Source organism: Anomaloglossus baeobatrachus, chromosome 3, assembly GCF_048569485.1.
Source record: "Anomaloglossus baeobatrachus isolate aAnoBae1 chromosome 3, aAnoBae1.hap1, whole genome shotgun sequence".
In the NCBI taxonomy this organism is placed as follows: Eukaryota; Metazoa; Chordata; class Amphibia; order Anura; family Aromobatidae; genus Anomaloglossus; species Anomaloglossus baeobatrachus.
This window is the reverse complement of record NC_134355.1, coordinates 441918327-441937344: the sequence shown is the minus strand read 5'-3', so window position 1 is coordinate 441937344 and position 19018 is coordinate 441918327. Positions and strand designations below refer to the sequence as shown.

At 50.4% G+C, this 19018-nt stretch overlaps 1 protein-coding gene across 1 annotated transcript in view; it reads right to left on the bottom strand.

Moving 5' to 3' along the window:
- Positions 1 to 10621, bottom strand: part of LOC142295407 (receptor-transporting protein 3-like) — a 39841-nt gene extending 29220 nt beyond the window's left edge. The window contains exon 1 of the mRNA XM_075338512.1: positions 10553 to 10621. The gene's annotated coding sequence lies outside the window, so the exon portion shown is untranslated. The remainder of the gene's footprint in view (positions 1 to 10552) is intronic.
- Between the last annotated feature and the right edge of the window lie 8397 nt (positions 10622 to 19018).

The window sequence follows — 19018 nt, the reverse complement described above, 5'->3', positions numbered from 1 at the left end:
TTGGTTGTCCCGGGGCCCGGTGAGGTAGGTGAGAGGTAGATGGCGGGCGGGTTACGGGGCCTGGTGAGGTGCAGGGTCACGGGGGGGGGCAGCGCGGTGCCGCACGGCACGGTGGTACTCACTCAGCCAGTAACGAATACACAGTCTCCAGTAAAACAAACGGCTGGATGGACGGGTCCCACAGACGGCTGCGGTGTTTCTCCTCCTGGCTGGTTGATGGTGACTGCCTTTCCCTGCACCTGTGTAGTGTGTACGGTTCCAATGGGTTCCCACCGGTAACCCGCTCCCAAGCTTGAATGGGTGCTGAAGGAGCCCCTTTTGCCCGCAGGCTCTGGCCCCTGGAACTTTAGCCTTGGCGGTGACTGTATTTCCGTTCACGGTTTGAGCTGTCGCCTTCTATCGGGACTTGGCTGCTGGGAAACCCCGGAGGTTCCCTTCGCTAACGTGTTTGACAAATTGGACGGCGACTCCTAGCCTTGTCGGGGTCCGTAAGCCCTGCCGGTTGGTGCTGGCTTCTCTTTGCTCGCCGGTCCAGTACCGCCGGGCCACCGCCCATCCACGGTCCTTTCAGTTCCCTCCAATCGGCCTCTCCTGCAGACGGTCACCACCGTCTGCCACCCTTGCTGTATCGTTCGCTTTCTGTCTGCTCCTCTACCACTTTACTTCCTCTCACTTCCACTTCAAACTCTGAACTCCTTCCTTTTCCCGCCTCCAGGACTGTGAACTCCTCGGTGGGCGGGACCAACCGCCTGGCCCACCCCCTGGTGTGGACATCAGCCCCTGGAGGAAGGCAACAAGGATTTTTGTGGTTGGCTTTGGTGTGCCTAACCGGGGTGTGGGGTGTGTTGGTGTAGTACCTGAGACAACCTGGCTTGTCCAGGGCGCCACATAAGCGCATCCTTAAAGGGAATCTGTCACCAGGTTTTTGCCACCTAATTTGAGAGCAGCATAACATAGGGGCAGAGATCCTGATTCCAGCAATGTGTCACTTACTGGGCTGCTTAGCCTAGTTTTAAAAAAAAACCAAAAACACAGTTTAATCAGCAGTAAATTATCATTAGAGGACTACTTGGTGTGCTGTCAGGTAGTCCAGCATATTCATGAGCTCTGTATAATTGTTAGATCAGTAGCAGAGAAAATATTGATTTTATCAACATGACATCAAACATCTCAGTAAGTGACACATCACTGGAATCAGGGTCTCTGTCTCAACATTATGTTGCTCTCAGATGAGGGAGCAAAAACCTCCTGACAGATTCCATTTTTTATAAGGAGAGCAGGGAGAGAGGAATATCTGTTCCCCCCGTGCTTTAAGAGATTGTTCTCTCGCATACTGTTGCTGCTTGCTTATGATTGTTCAACTTCAGACTGAAGAAGTAATGACATTTACAACACCCCCTTGGACTTAAAAAAAAAGTTTAAAAGGAACTGTCGCGGGCGGAGGGGCCGCGCTCGCTACGCTCGGGACCGGGGCTGCTGCTGCTCGGCGGCTCGAGCGTTGGGCCGGACCCAGGGGCCCGAGCAGCGCTCCTCGCCCACGAGTGAAAAGGGGGTGGTTTGTTTGGGGAGATAGTTCGTGACGCCACCCACGGGTCGTGGTGATAATGGGCACCACCGCTGCTGGTGACGGGGATCCCGGGAGTGATGGCAGAGAGCAGCTAGGATGTTGGTTCCCCCTCCATGGGTAGGGGTTGGTGATCCCGGGGCCCGCTCGTGGTATGGGGAGGCAGGAAGGCTGGGGTGCAGGGTTGCAGGGGCAGCGCGGCGTGGTGCTGGATGGCACTGTTGTACTCACTCAGGCACAGATTCACAGAGTCTCTGGTAAACCAAACGGCTGGATGGACGGGTCCCGCAGCCGGCTGCAATGTCTTTGCTCTCCCCGGACAGGTTGATGGTGGCTGTCTTTCCCTCTACGTTGTAGAATGTATTGACTCCGATGGTTTCCCACTGGTAGTCCGCTCCCCGGCGTGTATGTACCGAAGGAGCCCGTTTTGGCCGCAGGCGCTGGCCCTTGGATCTCTAGCCTATGGCAGTGGCTCTTTATCCTCACTGTGTGGACTGTTGCCTTTTGTCGGGTCTTGGGTGTTAGGGAACCTCTGGGGTTCCGGTCACTCTCGGATTTGACCGTTGTCGGCGGCTCCTAGCCTGGTCGGGGTCTGATGGCCCTGCCTTTGTGCTTGGTACAAATCTGCTCCCCGGCTCGGTACAGGCGAGCCACCGCCCGTCCCCGGTCCTATGGTTTTGCTGACTTGCACCACCTCCTGCAGACGGCCACCACCGTCTGCCGACCTTGCTGACAGTTCCTGGGCTCCGACCCAGACACTCACAGTTTCTCTGCTGTCACCTCTCAACTCCAAACTGAACTCCTCCACTCACTACTCCACTTCTGAACTAACTGCTTTTCCCGCCTCCAGGCCTGTGAACTCCTCGGTGGGTGGGGCCAACTGCCTGGCTCCGCCCCACCTGGTGTGGACATCAAATCCTGGAGGGAGGCAACAAGGATTTTGTTTGACTTATGTTGACTATCCAGGGGAGGGTGTGTGTGTGATGTTGTCTGTGACTACCTGGCTAGTCCAGGGCGTCACAGAACCTGTCACCAGGTTTTACCCTACAAGCTGCAGCCACCACCAGGGAACTCTTATATACAGTATTCAAGAATACGCTTTTTAAGTGCCTAGGCCACTACGTAGAACGTAAAAACATATTTATTATACTCACCTAGGGGGCCAATCGAATCCGGTGGACATTGCTGCTCTCGGTGCAGTGCCTCCTCCATCTTGGGCAATCACCATCCTCCTTCCCAGCCCCAAGTGCATAGTACGTCCTGCGTCAACACAGAGGCCTCCATTGCGCGCTTTTTGATCTGCCCGGATGAGAGCAGATCAAAGTACTGTAGTGCACATGCGTGAGTGGTCTTTGACCTTTCCTTGCGCCTGCGCATTACAGTACTTCGCTTTGCCCTCAGCCGGGCAGTTAAAGTGCGCATGGTCAGAAGCGCAATAGTAGCCTCTGTCTGGATAACGTAGGACGCGTCATTCACACGGGGCTTGGCAGGAGAACAGCGACTGCACAAGATGGAGGGAGTGCCAGACCGAGAACAAAGATACTCATCTGACCAGACTGCCCCCTGGGTGAGTATTATAAAGGTGTTTTTTACTTTCTACAGAGTGGCCTGGGCTCTTATATGTCGTATTCTAGAATGCTGTATATAAGAGCTCACTGGTGGTGGCTGCAGGTCATAAGGGATAAACCTGGTGACAGGTTCACTTTAAATCATCAGGCACCAAATACTTTGATTCCTAGTATCTCCACAACACAGAGGCAAAAAAAAAAAGATTCTGCTCTCAGCTACTACCGTATTATGTTGTATTTCCAGTTCAACATGAAAAGGTTGGTGAAAGGTGTTTAACCCTAACCTCATGTCATTATGTAAGCACATGCACAGAAAGAAATTTGGTCAGGACACCTACAATTGTTAAATCTGACTTTTCAAACAGTTGCAAAACCTTACCCCTTAATTGATTACTTTTCAGTAATTTTTTTTCCGCTTTTATCATTTAAATTTTTTTATTCATTCATTTTTTAAAAAATATTGACGATTCCCCCTCTTCAGACAAACTGAAATGTAATTTAAGGAAACCTAAAATGCTAGGTTAGGCCTCTGTAACACGTTCGTGCCTCCAGTACGTGTTTGACAGTTTTTTCCCGTAGCGGACACACGTACACACGTGGACCATTGTTACCCTATGGCACATTAACGTAAATCCACACGGAACGTGTGTCCGTGTGGATTGTACGTTTGTGCGTGTTTAAAAACGGCCGACATGTCCACGTATCCTCCGGCATCACGGGTGTCACACGGCCCGCACCCATACCCCACGGATGTAGTGTGGATGCGGTCGCATGTGACACGCATCGGAGAAACATGTGTCTTTATTATAAAATTAAAAAAAACAAATACCTCCTTCTTCCCTGCAGAATCTTCCGCAGTAAACTGTTGCTGCCGGCCGGCGCTCATTACGAGCGTGTAAAGGAGGTGGCCGTGATGTCACGGGTGCTGATCTCCGCCCCTCCGCTCGGCCGGAAGCAGCATCAGCGGGCAGTGGGCGTGGCTGTAGCCGAAGATCAATACCCTGGACAGCAGCATGGACCACGTGAGTATGCAAATTACCAGTTCTTCGTGTGTTGTCACGGACAGCACATAGAGAACACACGTGGCCCGCACGTACCAGAGACACGTACTTACCTCACGCAACACGCAAGGTAAATACGTGTCTCGCGGCACATGCGTGATTTCCACGTGAGTGTGGCAGAGGCCTTACAATGTTGCTACAGGTAGGTTCACAAATGGAAATTAAAATGCAGTAACAGCATGTTCATGGGGAGTACAGTATCTAAAGTAGACTTAAAACGGTATTTAAAAAATAAAAAGACTTTTTAAGGTGAAAATGAAAAAAAAGTGCCTTTACTAAGTAGGTTAGGACCATAAATCTAAACAAAGTCACATTCCAAAGTCAAGCACTTGCAAGTGGTAATAGTATTCAGGTAGTGTATGTATACATCTAATATACTATAATATTAAAACAATGAAGTGGGCGAAAAAATAATTTTAACCAACGCACATACTTTGGTTATGGAGATCCCTTAACGACCACCGATGCACCTCGTAACAGCTGTAATTAAGGGGCCTTAATCCTCAGCATCGCTTATTTATGGCACTGAGCATTAAAAACAGCCTGACAAGTGAACATTCTGTGACTGTATATGGCAGCTGTGGCAATGGTCTCAATTGTTTTGGGAAACAACCAGAGACAATTAAACCCTTAAATGCCATTGTTAATCAGGGCAGCGGCATCTAGATGGTTGAAAGAGAGAGAGTGCCACTCTTTAACCCTATTGGCTCCCCACAATCGTCAGTGCTGATACTTGCTATCACAACATGAGGTCTTGTAATTTCTTGTAAGGTGGCCTATTCAACCATGCCATGCATGTAGTGTCTAACACAGGGGTCGGGAACCTTTTTGCCTGAGAGAGCCATTAACACCACATATTTAAAAATGTAATTCCACGAGAGCCATACTCACAGGGAGGAGCGACGGTGGTGGAGCTCAGAAGGTCCCAGGAGGCAGGGTAGGTGATGCTGTGGGCACGGAGGATGGGGTGTCGCGGCTCAAGAGGGTCAGTGTGTGGAGGGTCAGCGATACTGCCGGCTCGTTGTGTGTCACGGCGGTGCGCTCCATTGATCTACTGGCGGGCTGCTTTGAATTTCCCACAGTTGATGAGATCGACTTCAAGAAAATGGCAGCGGCGCCTGTGCAGATTGACGTGATGAACTTCAAGAAAATGGCCACGGAGTCCTATTTGTGCATGCACCACCTCCGCAGCCATTTTCCTGAAGTGGATCTCATCAATTTCAGGAGATTCAAAGTAGCCTGCAGATCAATGGCGGCCACCGCCGCGACACCCCACGAGCCCGCAGTATCGTCGACCCTGAAGCACCATTGCCGCCTCGATAAGCCATATGCGGTTTCTAAGACGCACCCCCATTTTTCCCCCAGTATAGGAGAAAAAAAAATAAAAAAGTGCGTCTTACAAACCGGAAATATGGTATTTTTTTCTTAAAGATTTGTCTGTGAGCCTGATGCAGCCATCAAAACAGCCACATCAGGCTTGGGAGCCATAGGTTCCCGACCCCTGGTCTAACAGGCTGTGTCAGTGAAAGACAGTGCATGAGACAAACAATCAAACTTAAAAATATTCATGTCCCACAGTGTGACAAAGTAAAAAAGTACAAAAAAAGTAAAATAAAATAAAAAAAACATGAGCAAAAACAATCACAAAAACCTACTAAAACTTCAGGTTTTGAGTAAAAACAAAAATAAAGGGTACTTATCACTTTCCAAATGGATGATATAGATGAAATTCAAGTTTGGAGCCTCTCATGGACAAAAACACCTCAACGCATTTTCCCTTCTTTTTAGTTCATCAGGAGGTCAATGAAAATGCCCTATTATATAATCGCCAAGAAATTCTCAATGGTCAAAATTAGAGGAGCCAGCTACCAACATGGTGACCAGCAATGGATCCAGATTTCATCTACATCATCCATTTGAAAAGTGATAAGTACCCTCTAATTTCACCTACCCTGCATCTGCTGAATTTGTTATCTATTGACATGAGCACTGTGCACTTTATTGTATCACTATGGCACTTTATTAGGCACTGCACTTTTTTCGGCAGGGTTATACAGGAATAGGTAGGGTAAGCCTACGTTGAGCGGGGGCGCCATTACGTAATATAGGTTGCCGACCTCCGCTGACAGGTAGGGCACAGGAGGGAGTGACTCGAACAGGGTCAGTATCATCTTCCCCCTTTACTGTGCACTTTGAGTAAAAATTTAGAAATGTTCACTGAGTTATACACTTGGTTGGGATTTTATTATTAATCTAAAAAAAATTGATTTTAAGGGTAATTTTGATTTATGATACACCTATTTACTGCCCTCTGCAATTGAAAAAAAGTATTGAATGTTGACAACAGTTTGACAAGCATATCCAAACACCAGGAGCAGCTGTTACTATATGAGTGGATGTAACCATGGATACCTAAGCTGCAATGCCCTGCACATGAGGTAAAAGACATAGCTATATCAGGAGAACTATACTACATTTCTAATTAGAGGTATTGGCTAATATTATTATTACATCTACTACATATTAGGGTAGGATCTTGGAGTTAGGAATATACTCCTATAATGATTGCACTACAGGGTATTGTGCTGAATTTTTAAGTATCCACAGTGCATATTTCAATCAGAAAACATTTTTTTTACATGGAACTATGGAAACAATTAACATATTACCAGTATAAAACTGAACTAAAAAAATAACAGTATCATACCTCCCAACTTTTCAAGAAAGGAAAGAGGGACAAAGTATGCGTCAGTCAGAATTTTTTTATATTTCTGTGTCACTATATGACATGTTGCTTATTTGTGCCTATCAATCCGTGTTCACACGTTGCATAAATTCTGTTTCTTTTTGTTTCTGTCTGCACCAAACTACACAATAACAATCTTCTCTGTTTTTTCCATTTTTGCTGCATTTTTTCTGCCTTTTCTCCATTATTTAATGCGTTTTTGGTTCAGATGTGAATCTGCGTTTTTAAGTGTTTTTATTGTACAGAGAAGCTTTTTCCTGCATTTTTTAAGCTCCACATAGAAACCTCCAGAGAAACCCCCCCCCCCCCGAAAACCGCAGAATTCAGCGGCGTCTTTTCATGGAACCACATACACTTTACTTGGACAATTAAACACAGCAGAATAAATGTGCAAAAAAACAGCAGAAAAATATGCAGCATTTACACTACATGTGAATATGGACTAATTGTCCAAGCAAAGTGAATGAGACGTCCTGAAATCTCCGCCCCTGGTGCGTGGAAAGACGCCGCTGAACGGTGCGGATTTGGTGTTTCTTTCTTTATAAGCTTCAGGATTCACATCAGCAACAAATATGTATCAAATAAGGGGGACAATGTATAAAAAATACCGCAAACACGCAATAATCAGAGAACATTGTTATTGCACTCGTGGCGCGGACACCTGCAGAAAAAAATGCAGCATTTACGCTATGTGTGAACACGGCCTCAGTGATCCATTTTTATTACATTTTTTATGGGTTTTAATAAAGAAAAATAATAAATTGCGCCTTTTTTTTCCCGCCATTTACCGATCCCCATAAATAATCCTGATCGCTGTGTTGTTCAGGTTATTACGATTACAGGGACACCAAATATGTCCCTTTTATTTGCTGATTTGTGATGTTTATTATTTTATAAAAAAGAGCAATAAAATTACATTATTCTATTTTTTTTTATTATTTTTAGTAACTTTATTAGAAGAAAAAAAATCCTCTTTTCCTCTCCCTCTAGAATACAGGACATAGAGATGGCTGCATTGTAGGTTCATTTATGTGAAATCCTCCCTCTGACATCATCAATCCTAGTGGCTCAACAGCTAGAGCAGCTAGGAATGCCAGGAGGTTGCTGGACACAAGTTTTGAACGTTGCTGGTTTGAATCCAAGGTGGTGAAGATAAAAAAAAAAAAAAATTGTATTTGTATTTTTTCCTCATTTCTATATAGTAGTTTTATGGGAACAAATGAATCTGACTCTTTCACCAACATTGAGATACAGTATTTATCTATCTATCTATCTATCTCTATCCCTCTATCTATCTATCTATCTATCTATCTATGATTCTATCTCTCTATCTATCTATGATTCTATCTCTATCTATTATCTGTCGTGTATCTATATATCCCTCTATCATCCATCCCACTATCATCCATCCCTCCCTCTATCTCTCCATTCATCTCTCCATTCATCCCTCCATTCATCCCTCTAACCCTCCCTCTATCCCTCCATTCATCCCTCCATTCATCCACCCATCCCTCCCTCTATCCCTCCATTCATCCCTCCATTCATCCCTCTATCATCCATCCATCCCTCCCTCTATCCCTCCATTCATCCCTCCCTCTATCCCTCCATTCATCCCTCTATCATCCATCCATCCCTCCCTCTATCCCTCCATTCATCCCTCTATCCCTCCATTCATCCCTCATCCATCCCTCCCTCTATCCCTCCATTCATCCCTCCATTCATCCTTCTATCATCCATGCATCCATCCCTCCCTCTATCCCTCCTTTCATCCATCTATCCCTCCATTCATCCCTCCTTCTATCCCTCTATTCATCCCTCCATTCATCCCTCTATCATCCATCCATCGCTCCCTCTATCCCTCCATTCATCCCTCTATCATCCATCCATCCCTCTATCCCTCCTTTCATCCCTCTATCATCCATCCATCCCTCTATCCCTCCATTCATCCCTCTAGCATCCATCCATCCATCCCTCTATCCCTCCATTCATCCCTCTATCATCCATGCATCCATCCCTCCCTCTATCCCTCCATTCATCCCTCCATCATCCATCCATCCCTCTATCCCTCCTTTCATCCCTCTATCCCTCCATTAATCCCTCCTTCTATCCCTCCCATCATCCCTCCATTCAACCCTCCCTCTATCCCTCCATTGATCCCTCTATCATCCATCCCTCCCTCTATCCCTCCATTCATCCCTCTATCATCCATCCATCCCTCTATCCCTCCATTCATCCCTCTATCATCCATGCATCCATCCCTCCCTCTATCCCTCCATTCATCCCTCTATCATCCATCCATCCCTCTATCCCTCCTTTCATCCCTCTATCATCCATCCATCCCTCTATCCCTCCATTCATCCCTCTAGCATCCATCCATCCCTCTATCCCTCCATACATCCCTCTATCATCCATGCATCCATCCCTCCCTCTATCCCTCCATTCATCCCTCCATTCATCCCTCTATCATCCATCCATCCCTTCCTCTATCCCTCCATTCATCCCTCTATCATCCATCCATCCCTGCCTCTATCCCTCCATTCATCCCTCTATCATCCATCCCTCCCTCTATCCCTCCATTCATCCCTCCATTCATCCCTCTATCATCCATCCATCCCTCCCTCTATCCCTCCATTCATCCCTCTATCATCCATCCATCCCTCTCTCTATCCCTACTTTCATCCCTCTATCCCTCCATTCATCCCTCTATCATCCATCCATCCCTCCCTCTATCCCTCCATTCATCCCTCCATTCATCCCTCTATCATCCATCCATCCCTGCCTCTATCCCTCCATTCATCCCTCCCTCTATCCCTCCATTCATCCCTCTATCATCCATCCATCCATCCATCCCTCTATCCCTCCATTCATCCCTCTATCATCCATGCATCCATCCCTCCCTCTATCCCTATATTCATTCCTCCATTCATCCCTCTATCATCCATCCATCCCTCTATCCCTCCTTTCATCCCTCTATCCCTCCATTCATCCCTCCTTCTATCCCTCCATTCATCCCTCTATCATCCATCCATCCCTCTATCCCTCCATTCATCCCTCTATCATCCATCCCTCCCTCTATTCCTCCATTCATCCCTCTATCATCCATCTATCCATCCCTCTATCCCTCCATTCATCCCTCTATCATCCATGCATCCATCCCTCCCTCTATCCCTCCTTTCATCCCTCTATCCCTCCATTCATCCATCCATCCCTCCCTCTATCCCTCCTTTCATCCCTCTATCCCTCCATTCAGCCCTCCATCTTTACAGCTGAATAACCTGCTTCTGGTGTCTCCCCTGCAGTATAGAGGTCAAGATAACAAAATCTTCCTATTGCTTTCAATAGAGGCAGTAGCTCAGTGGTTAGAGCTGCTGCCTTTGAAACAATGAACTCACAGCTCCACGAGTTCGAGTCCCGGCCGCCCCGAAAATCCAGAGCCGATGATAATTTAATTTAATTTATTCACTCCACTGAGGGGAGGAGCCGGGACATCAGCTGTGAGCCGCGGGAGTGCGGGACAGCCCTGATAAATCGTGCAAGTCCCGCAGAATCCGGGACGGTTGGGAGGTATGACAGTATAAAGTTATATAATAATGAAAAGTTATATTATACATACCATTATGATTGTAGCTGGATCATGGAAAGGCTCCTACTGCTGATCTGCTGGGTGTAGCCTGCCTTTTATATCCAGCAGCTCTAGAAGAGAATCGAAACTGCAACAGAGATCATGCATAATGACATCCATGCACTCACTGTACAACACAATCAATAGAACAATAAAGTGAATCAGCAAACCCTGCTTATGGACTCACTACCATGTACAGTGCTTGTGAACAAATCCAATATGCAGTTTCTTATTGGACAATTATTTATTTTCTGTTTTTTTACAGGTTTAATAACATATCAACAAAAATAAAAAATCCCAACAATAAAATACAATGCAGTGCGGTGCCCTGATGCGAATACACTTAAACGCAGCTACAAAAATTATAAAACAGGCACAAAAATGGGTATCAATGTGGACACCGTAGTATGTTATTGAAAGGCTTAAATGACCTTGGGTCACTGATCTCACATGACCACTACACAGATAGTAATATTAAAGATCATCCCTGAATATATCGCCAGAGGAATGTAGTGTCCTTGTGAAAAAAATCTTGTATGTAATAGATTATCTCAGGTCCACAAATGAATTAAAGGGAACTTGTCATCAGTTTTTTTCAATATTGACCCAAAAGCAATAGCGTAGCTACCGGGAGGCAGGGGGTGCAGCCGCCCTGGGCCCTGTGCTCCAATGGGGGCCCATATGGGGGACCCGCCGGGCCCACCCAGAGCAGCACTACTTTTAACTATATCGGCATGCACAGCACAATGACATAGTTAACCTCTGCGGCAATGCTGAGGAGACACGATCTCCCTGCACTGCCGCTGATGACAGCGCACATACAGGAGATCAGAGTCCCAGCGTGGTGATGTCATCGCAAATGATTGTTGTACGTATACCTTCTTTCACTTGTAAAGTGCCATGGAATAAATGGCGCTATAATAATAAATAATAATAATAATAATAATGATGAAGGGGGTGCAATGTGCCGCCCCAGCAACGGATCGAACCGCTCAGAAAAATGAAAATGTCCGTTCGTGGCTCGAGGGCCTCCGGACCCGGGGGCTTGGGGCCACACTCTAAAGCAAAAGGGGAATATTTACAGGGAGATGATAGTTCGTGACGTGGTGTGCAGTAATTGGGAGTACCACCGCTGCCGTTGTTGGGAGTACCCGGGGTGATGGAATGGGAGCAGCAAGGTGTCGTTAGCCTCCACGGGTAGGGGTATACCCTGGGGCTATGGATGATAATACTGGGTGCCGTGACGGGGAGATCACTCATGTACTCACTCAGCCAGTAAGCAGACGCTGACAACCGGGTAAATCAAGTCTCTAGATACCACTGCCTCTCAAGGGGAGCTCGTCTGGGTCCCGTCCCCTGCAGGGCTGCCTGGTGATCCGTGACTTGCCTCCTGACACAAAGTTTAGATTCACTGTAGTGGCCCGGTAGTCTAGAACTTGCCGGGCCCCGCTCCCCACTGTGGCTAAGTGTGGGAGCCTGCTCTCAGGGCTCACGCTTGGGATTTTATTGGGCTGTGGAAGGCCCTATCCCCCTCATTGCGTTAGTGCCCCGATTCTGGAGCTAGTGTGAACAGTCCATAAAGGCTCCGCTCTCCGCAGGTTAATTGCCGGGTTGCCTTAAGCTTCTCCCAGACATAGGGTCCCTGTACCCCGCCGTTCCTTCGGTCCCGGACCGGTGATAGGACCAGGCTGCCAACCGTTCACTCAACAGGTCCAGGCACCTTGCCTCAATCCCCTGCCACAGGGGTCCGACTCCTCTAGGTCCAGACCACCACCTGCAACCTAGACAGCTACTCTGGGGAGCCACCGCTCTCCTTCCCTTCACTCTCCTTCCCTTCACTTCACTGACACTTTCCGGACCCTCCCTTCCTGACCCCTAGGTGGGCGACCCTATTCCGCTTAAGCCACCCACTGGTGTGTCTGGTGGGTGTGGTGCAGGGTGTTCCTAGGATTTGATTTGCTGTTGGAGGCAGCACTGTAAGATGGGTGTCGCGGGCGGGTGGTGCGCCGCTGCTCGCACTGCACGCTTGGGTCCGGCGCTGCTGCGACGGCTGCTCGGTGGCTCGAGCGGTGGGCCGGATCCGGGGACTCGAGCGGCGCTCCTCGCTCGTGAGTGAAATGGGTGGTTTGGGTTGGGGATTTGGTCCGTGACGCCACCCACGGTTTGTGGTGAAGGTGGGCACCACCGCTGCTGGTGACGGGGATCCCGGGAACGTTGTTAGGGAGCAGCTGAGATGTTTTCCCCCTCCGTGGGTAGGGGTTGGTGGTCCCGGGGCCCGGTGAGGTGACGGGGAAGCAGGGCTGGCGAGGTGCAGGGTCGCGGGGACAGCGCGGCGCGGTGCCGGATGACACTGGTGTACTCACTCAGCAACAGATACACGCAAAGTCTCTGGTAAACCAAACGGCTGGATGGACGGGTCCCGCAGCCGGCTGCTGTGGCTTCTCCCGGACGGTTGATGGCGGCTGTCTTTCCCTGCACCTGTTTATGTGTTCGGCTCCGATGGCTTCCCACCGGTAACCCGCTCCCCAGCGTATAGATGCCGGAGGAGCCCCTTTTGCCCGCAGGCTCTGGCCCTCGGAACTCTAGCTGTGGCGGTAGCTGCATTTCCTTTCTCTGGTCGGACGGTTGCCTTCTATCGGGTCTTGGCTGCTAGGAAACCCCTGGGGTTCCGGTCACTGACGGATTTGACCTTTAACGGCGGCTCCAAGCCTGGTCGGGGTCCGCAGGCCCTGCCTGTGTGTGCTGGCTTCACTTCGCTCCCCAGTTCGGTACCGGCGGGCCACCGCCCGTCCCCGGTCCTACGGTTCCACGTTGATCGGCCTCTCCTGCAGACGGCCACCACCGTCTGCTAACCTTGCTGTATGTGTGTCCGGGCCACGCACCCGGACACGGTCAGTTTTGCTCCTCCACTCCTCTCTCCTTCACTTCCCTGAACTGATCTGTCTACTGTCCCTGCCTCCAGGACTCTGAACTCCTCAGTGGGTGGGGCCAACCACCTGGCTCCACCCCACATGGTGTGGACATCAGCCCCTGGAGGGAGGCAACAAGGGTTTTGTGCTTGGCTGGTGTGCCTGTCTCGGAGTGGGGGTGTGTGTGTTGCAGTACCTGTGACGACCTGGCTAGTCCAGGGTGCCACATGGGGACCCAGAACCATGAGGGATTTGAATACTACACTAAGGGAAAAGAGCGTGCAGTACCCTGTGATGACCTGATAGTCCAGGGGCGTCACAGCAACCCATGTCTTTATAGGATTTAGAAAGCTGCAAGGGCCCGTACATGTGACATAAACCTGTCAACGTTGTATCAGGGTCCATCAGACTCTAGTTATGCCACTGGTGTGGGGTGAACTTATACAGTGTGAAGAGCCTTCATACAGTGTGGGAGCTAATGTAGGGGTCATTATGCAGTGTGGGAGCTAATAGGGGGCCTTTCTACAGTATGGGACCTCATGTAAGGGCTGTCATATACTGTTGGGACTACTTTGGGGGACTTCATACAGTGTGGGAGCTACTATTGAAGCCATTACACAATGTGGGGCTGCTGTGGGGACAATTAATCAGTGTGTCGGCTACTATGGTGGCCATTATACAGTGTGTGGACCATTGTTTTTTGAGAGCTGTACGCCCATTATACAGTCTATAGGGAGCTATGGGTACATAATACTATGTATAGGGAAGGTGTAGTGGCATCATACTTTGTATAGGGAAGGTGTAGAGGTACCATACTGTGTATAGGAGGAGCTATAGGATCATACTATGTATAGGGGCTTCATACTGTGTATACTCTAGATGAGCTGTACATGGGGGGACATTATTAACTGTTAAGTGGACACTTGAGAACCATTATTGTTATAGGGGCAATCAGGGTATTGTAACCGTCACAGGCACACAGGGGGCATTATTACTTTCTAGATACAAAAAATAACAAGGAAAAGCTCACCCTGAAAGGTATGCCTGAGTAAGAGGGGCAGTGAGCCCCATAGGGGTGAACAGGCCCATGACGATCGGGAGGGTGCAGGGTAGTAAGGGGTTAAGTGTTGGGTTAGGATGGGGGAGGTATATGGGGCATAGGATTGGTAGAAAGTACTGCAGGGGGGATTGGAGGAGAGCAGGGAAGGGGTGGGGGTGTAGGAGGAGGTATAAAAGGGGGTGTGCAAAAGTTACCTCCCTTTTGTCGCTGTTAATTTTGTGCCTCCAGGACGCCTGTGCTGCCTCCACTGCGATGGCTGACCTGGCCGCTTTAATGGAGATGGTGTGCGGGGCATCGGAGGTCATTGGTGTGGCGCGCTGCGGGAGCAGCTGGCGGCAGTCTGTGGTGCTGGAGCAGTGATGCCTGCTGCTCCTGCGCCCGGGCCTATACTATGTGCTTGGCAGGCGCGGCCGCCGGAGCGCTACTCCCCCAGCGGGAGGGGGAGTCGAAGATCCAGGAGCACCTTCGGGGACCCTCCGGGACAAGGGAGCCCCGCATCTGACTCTGTGGAGCTGCCGGCCGCCGGGAGGAATCCTCGCCGGAGATCCCGCGGGTCGGAGGTGGGCGGAGCCTCGGCGAGGCCTACTTCCGGTCCGCGGCCTGCAAGGCCCCGGACCAGAGCAGCGGCAGCCCCCGGTGATGTGCGGGCCGGGGGTGGAGCCCAGCGTTCCGGAACAGCGGAGGAGACTCCCTGCAGGCAGCAGGGGAGGAGCACGGGACGGGCAGCAAGCGAGGATCCAAGCGGCAGCCAGAGACGAGCGGGGGAGGGGTACGGTGGCTCGCAGGGCCGGATGCGGTCCAGGATTACGGTCACCCCCCAGCGAGGATCGGGCTGGGGGGTGTTTCCAGCGCGCGTCAGGAACAGGACGGCCTTCCTGCAGTCGGCAGGGAGGGAGCCCACTGAGAAGAGAGGATGCAGCGGCGGCGCAGCAGTCACATATGAGAACGGCGGGGATGGACGGCGGCAAGGCGCCACTTCGCGCCAAAAGAATGAGGTCCAGCAGGAGACGCCCGGAGGAGCAGGGTGCGGTGACCGTGGGGGTTGATGGCCGCCAGGTGCGGGCTGTCCCCTCGCTGGTCCCCCTTGTGGACTGCGGCAGCACTTCAGGTCTCCGGTGAGGAAGGAGGATCGATGGCGGCAGCGGGTCGGACGGAGCGACAGCAGGAAGATTGTGCTATGGCTGTCCTGTATTCAGTGCAACAGCAGCCTGGTGAGAGGACGACAGATAGATTTCATGCTGTTGGTCGTGCGGGCGGGGGCGGGGGTTACTCCGCGGGGAGCGTTACGCAGGGGGCGAGTACGGTCGGTCAGTCGGGTTTACCGGGTCCGGAGTTTTGGGGGCAGCTTTTGGGGGTGTTGCAGGGGTTGTCTTTGGAGCGGGTAAGTCGGAGTGGGCCTGGGTCACCGGTGGGGGCGTGGGTGGGCCCCTTGGGGGCGATGCCGACAGGGGCCCCGGTGCTTGAGGTTGTGGCGCAGGAAACTACCTCGGCGGTTGGTGCGGAACAGGCAGCCGGCAGGGCGGCTGAAGTAGGTGCGAGTAAGGATGCAGAAAAAGAGAAGGAAAAGGAGGATGAGGTTGTGCGGTTGGACGATAGGGCGCGGAGTGAGATTTATGTGTGTTTTGAAAGTCCGTTAGGGGTGCATTTAAAAAAGGAGGTGAGGGAAAAGATATGGAAAGGGGAGTATGTGGAAATTTTTTCCCTGCTTCCCTTGGAGAAGTTTAATTTGGAGAAAGTGAAGCCCAGTGATTCAAAAAAGGAGAAGGACGACGAAGAGAAACGAAGGTATAGGTTGATCCCAAGGACTTTTACTAACTGGCTACGGGCCTTTGCGATCTTAGCCAGCGTGATTGGGGAAAAGGAGCCGGAGCATGGTTCTGCCCTATTTGGATATATGGACGCGATAGGGGAGGCGTATAGAGTGTACGGAGGTTTAGGGTGGTTAAGATATGACGAGCAGTTCTGGCAACAGAAGGCTCTGCGGCCTGGTGTCCGGTGGGATCACAAGGATATTTCCTTGTGGATGCGGCTAATGACGGCTCCGGCTCAGCCCTTTCGAGGGGGTGTCGGGAGCCCGGGTGCAAGCGGCGGGTCCCCGGCTGGCCCGAAAAAAAAGGGGCTTGTTGGCAATATAATGAGGGACAGTGTAAGTTCGGGGCCTCGTGTCGGTTCAAACACGAGTGTTCCGGATGTGGAGGTTCCCATTCCTTGGCCAGGTGCTTCAAAAAAGGAAAAGGAAAGGCAGGGGAGGGGTCTGGAAAAAGGGAGGATGCCAGTGAGGGTCGAGGCGATGCTTCCCTATTTAAATAGATATCCGGAGGTTCAGGCGGCAGAGCTATTGGCGAGTGGTTTTACTGAGGGTTTTCGGATTCCGTTTGAATCTGAGGCGCCGGTATTTCGCCCTGGGAACTTGAGGTCCGCAAAGAACATCCGGAGGTGGTGAAGGAAAAGCTGCAAAAGGAGGTGGAGTTGGGGAGGATGGCGGGCCCATTCGAGGACCCGCCATTCTCCAACTTAAGGATTTCCCCCCTGGGGGTGGTACCTAAGAAGGAGCCGAACAAATTTCGGCTCCTTCATCATTTATCCTATCCAGCAGGGTTGTCAGTGAATGATGGGATATCACCCGAATTGTCGGCGGTCTGTTACGTATCATTCGAAAAGGCATTGGAGCTGGTCCGGGTGGCAGGGCGGGGGGCCCTGATGGCAAAGGCGGATGTGGAAGCAGCTTTTCGTCTACTCCCGGTGCATCCTGAGAGCCTCCATCTCTTAGGGTGTACGTGGGATGGCGATTACTATGTGGATCGCTGCCTTCCGATGGGCTGTTCCATTTCGTGTGCTTATTTTGAGGCATTCAGTTCTTTTGTGGAATGGGTAGTCAGGGATGTGGCAGGAGTCCATTCAGTGATTCACTATCTGGATGATTTCTTTTGCGTGGGTCCGGCGGGTTCTGCGGTTTGCTCCTTGTTGTTGTTCACGTTAGAGCAGGTTGCGCGGAGCCTGGGGATTCCGTTGGCAAAAGAAAAAACGGAAGGGCCGGTGACGGCGCTGTGTTTTTTAGGCATTAAAATTGATACGATGGCAATGGAATGCCGGTTGCCGGAGGGGAAGCTTTTGGATATGAAGGCGTCGGTGCGGGTTTTGTCCCAGGCTAAGAAGGTGCGGTTGCGGGATTTGCAGTCAGTGCTCGGGAAATTGAATTTCGCTTGTCGCATTATGCCGATGGGGTAGATATTTAACAGGAGACTGGCGAGCGCAACAGCGGGGGTGAAAGCTCCGAATCACTTTGTCAGAGTGACCAAAGTGATGAAAGGGGATTTGTGGGTCTGGGAGGGGTTTTTGGAACGGTATAACGGGCGGAGTCTTTGGATGAGCGAGGCATTGTCCAATAGCCAGCTGGAATTGTTTACGGACGCGGCTGGTGCGACGGGTTTTGGAGCAATTTTTCAGACACGTTGGTGCATGGGAAAGTGGCCATGGCTTTGGGTGGAAAAAGGTTTGGTAAAGAACTTGGCGCTGCTTGAATTGTTTCCCATTATTGTGACGGTGGAGTTGTGGGGTCCCGTATTTGCAGGAAAAAGGGTTTGCATGCATTGTGACAACATGGCGGTGGTGCATTCTATCGGCAAAGTCTCCGCTGGTAGTGGGATATTTACGGCATCTGGTTTTGCGTTGCTTGGAGTTCAACATTTGCGTGGTGGCTCGGCACGTGCCCGGGGTGCAAAACGAGGTGGCTGACGCGCTCTCTCGGTTTCAGTTTTACAGGTTCAGGAGGCTGGTGCCGGGAGCGGACGCGGATGGAGAACTCTGCTCGGGATGGCTGTGGGACTTGGCATCGGTGTAGCGTTTGAGGGAATTAGGAGATCGGTGGCCGAGGCTACTTGGTGCCGATATTAGTCGGTTTGGAAGGAATGGGAGGAGTTGGAAAGTGGGGACTTCATGGAGCCTGGTTACACTGGTCGAGTGTTGGGGGTTCTGACGTTGATTAGTGGGGATTTTTCAGCAGGTCGGTCTGTTGCGGTGAGCTGAACCCTTAGCTATGCCACTGTCCAAAAGTATCACCTTCTGCAGCTCCGGGGCTACATTCTATGAAGATGCACCTCGTTCCTGACTCCCCTTGCAGGCCCCAGAAATAACTTCATAAAATCTGAGCACCATGTATGCAAATAATTTCTCTCTGCCCCATTGCGGGCAGACCCAATAATATAGGTGTGCTTGCGCAAGCCCGTGAGCTCTCTCACAATCTCGCATCTGCACAGAGAGCTCACGGGCTCGCGCAAGCGCACCTTCATAGAATGCAGCCCAGGAGCTGCAGAAGGTGATACAGTACTTTTGGATCAATACTGAAAAAACTGGTGACATGTTCCCTTTAATTGTAGGATTGAATATTCATGCTAGTATTCATGTTCTTTATTGTATTAATAATAACAGAGCACCCAAACTTGAATAAGACCAACGTTTCGGTCTTACATCCTTTCTCAAGGTCTCTAT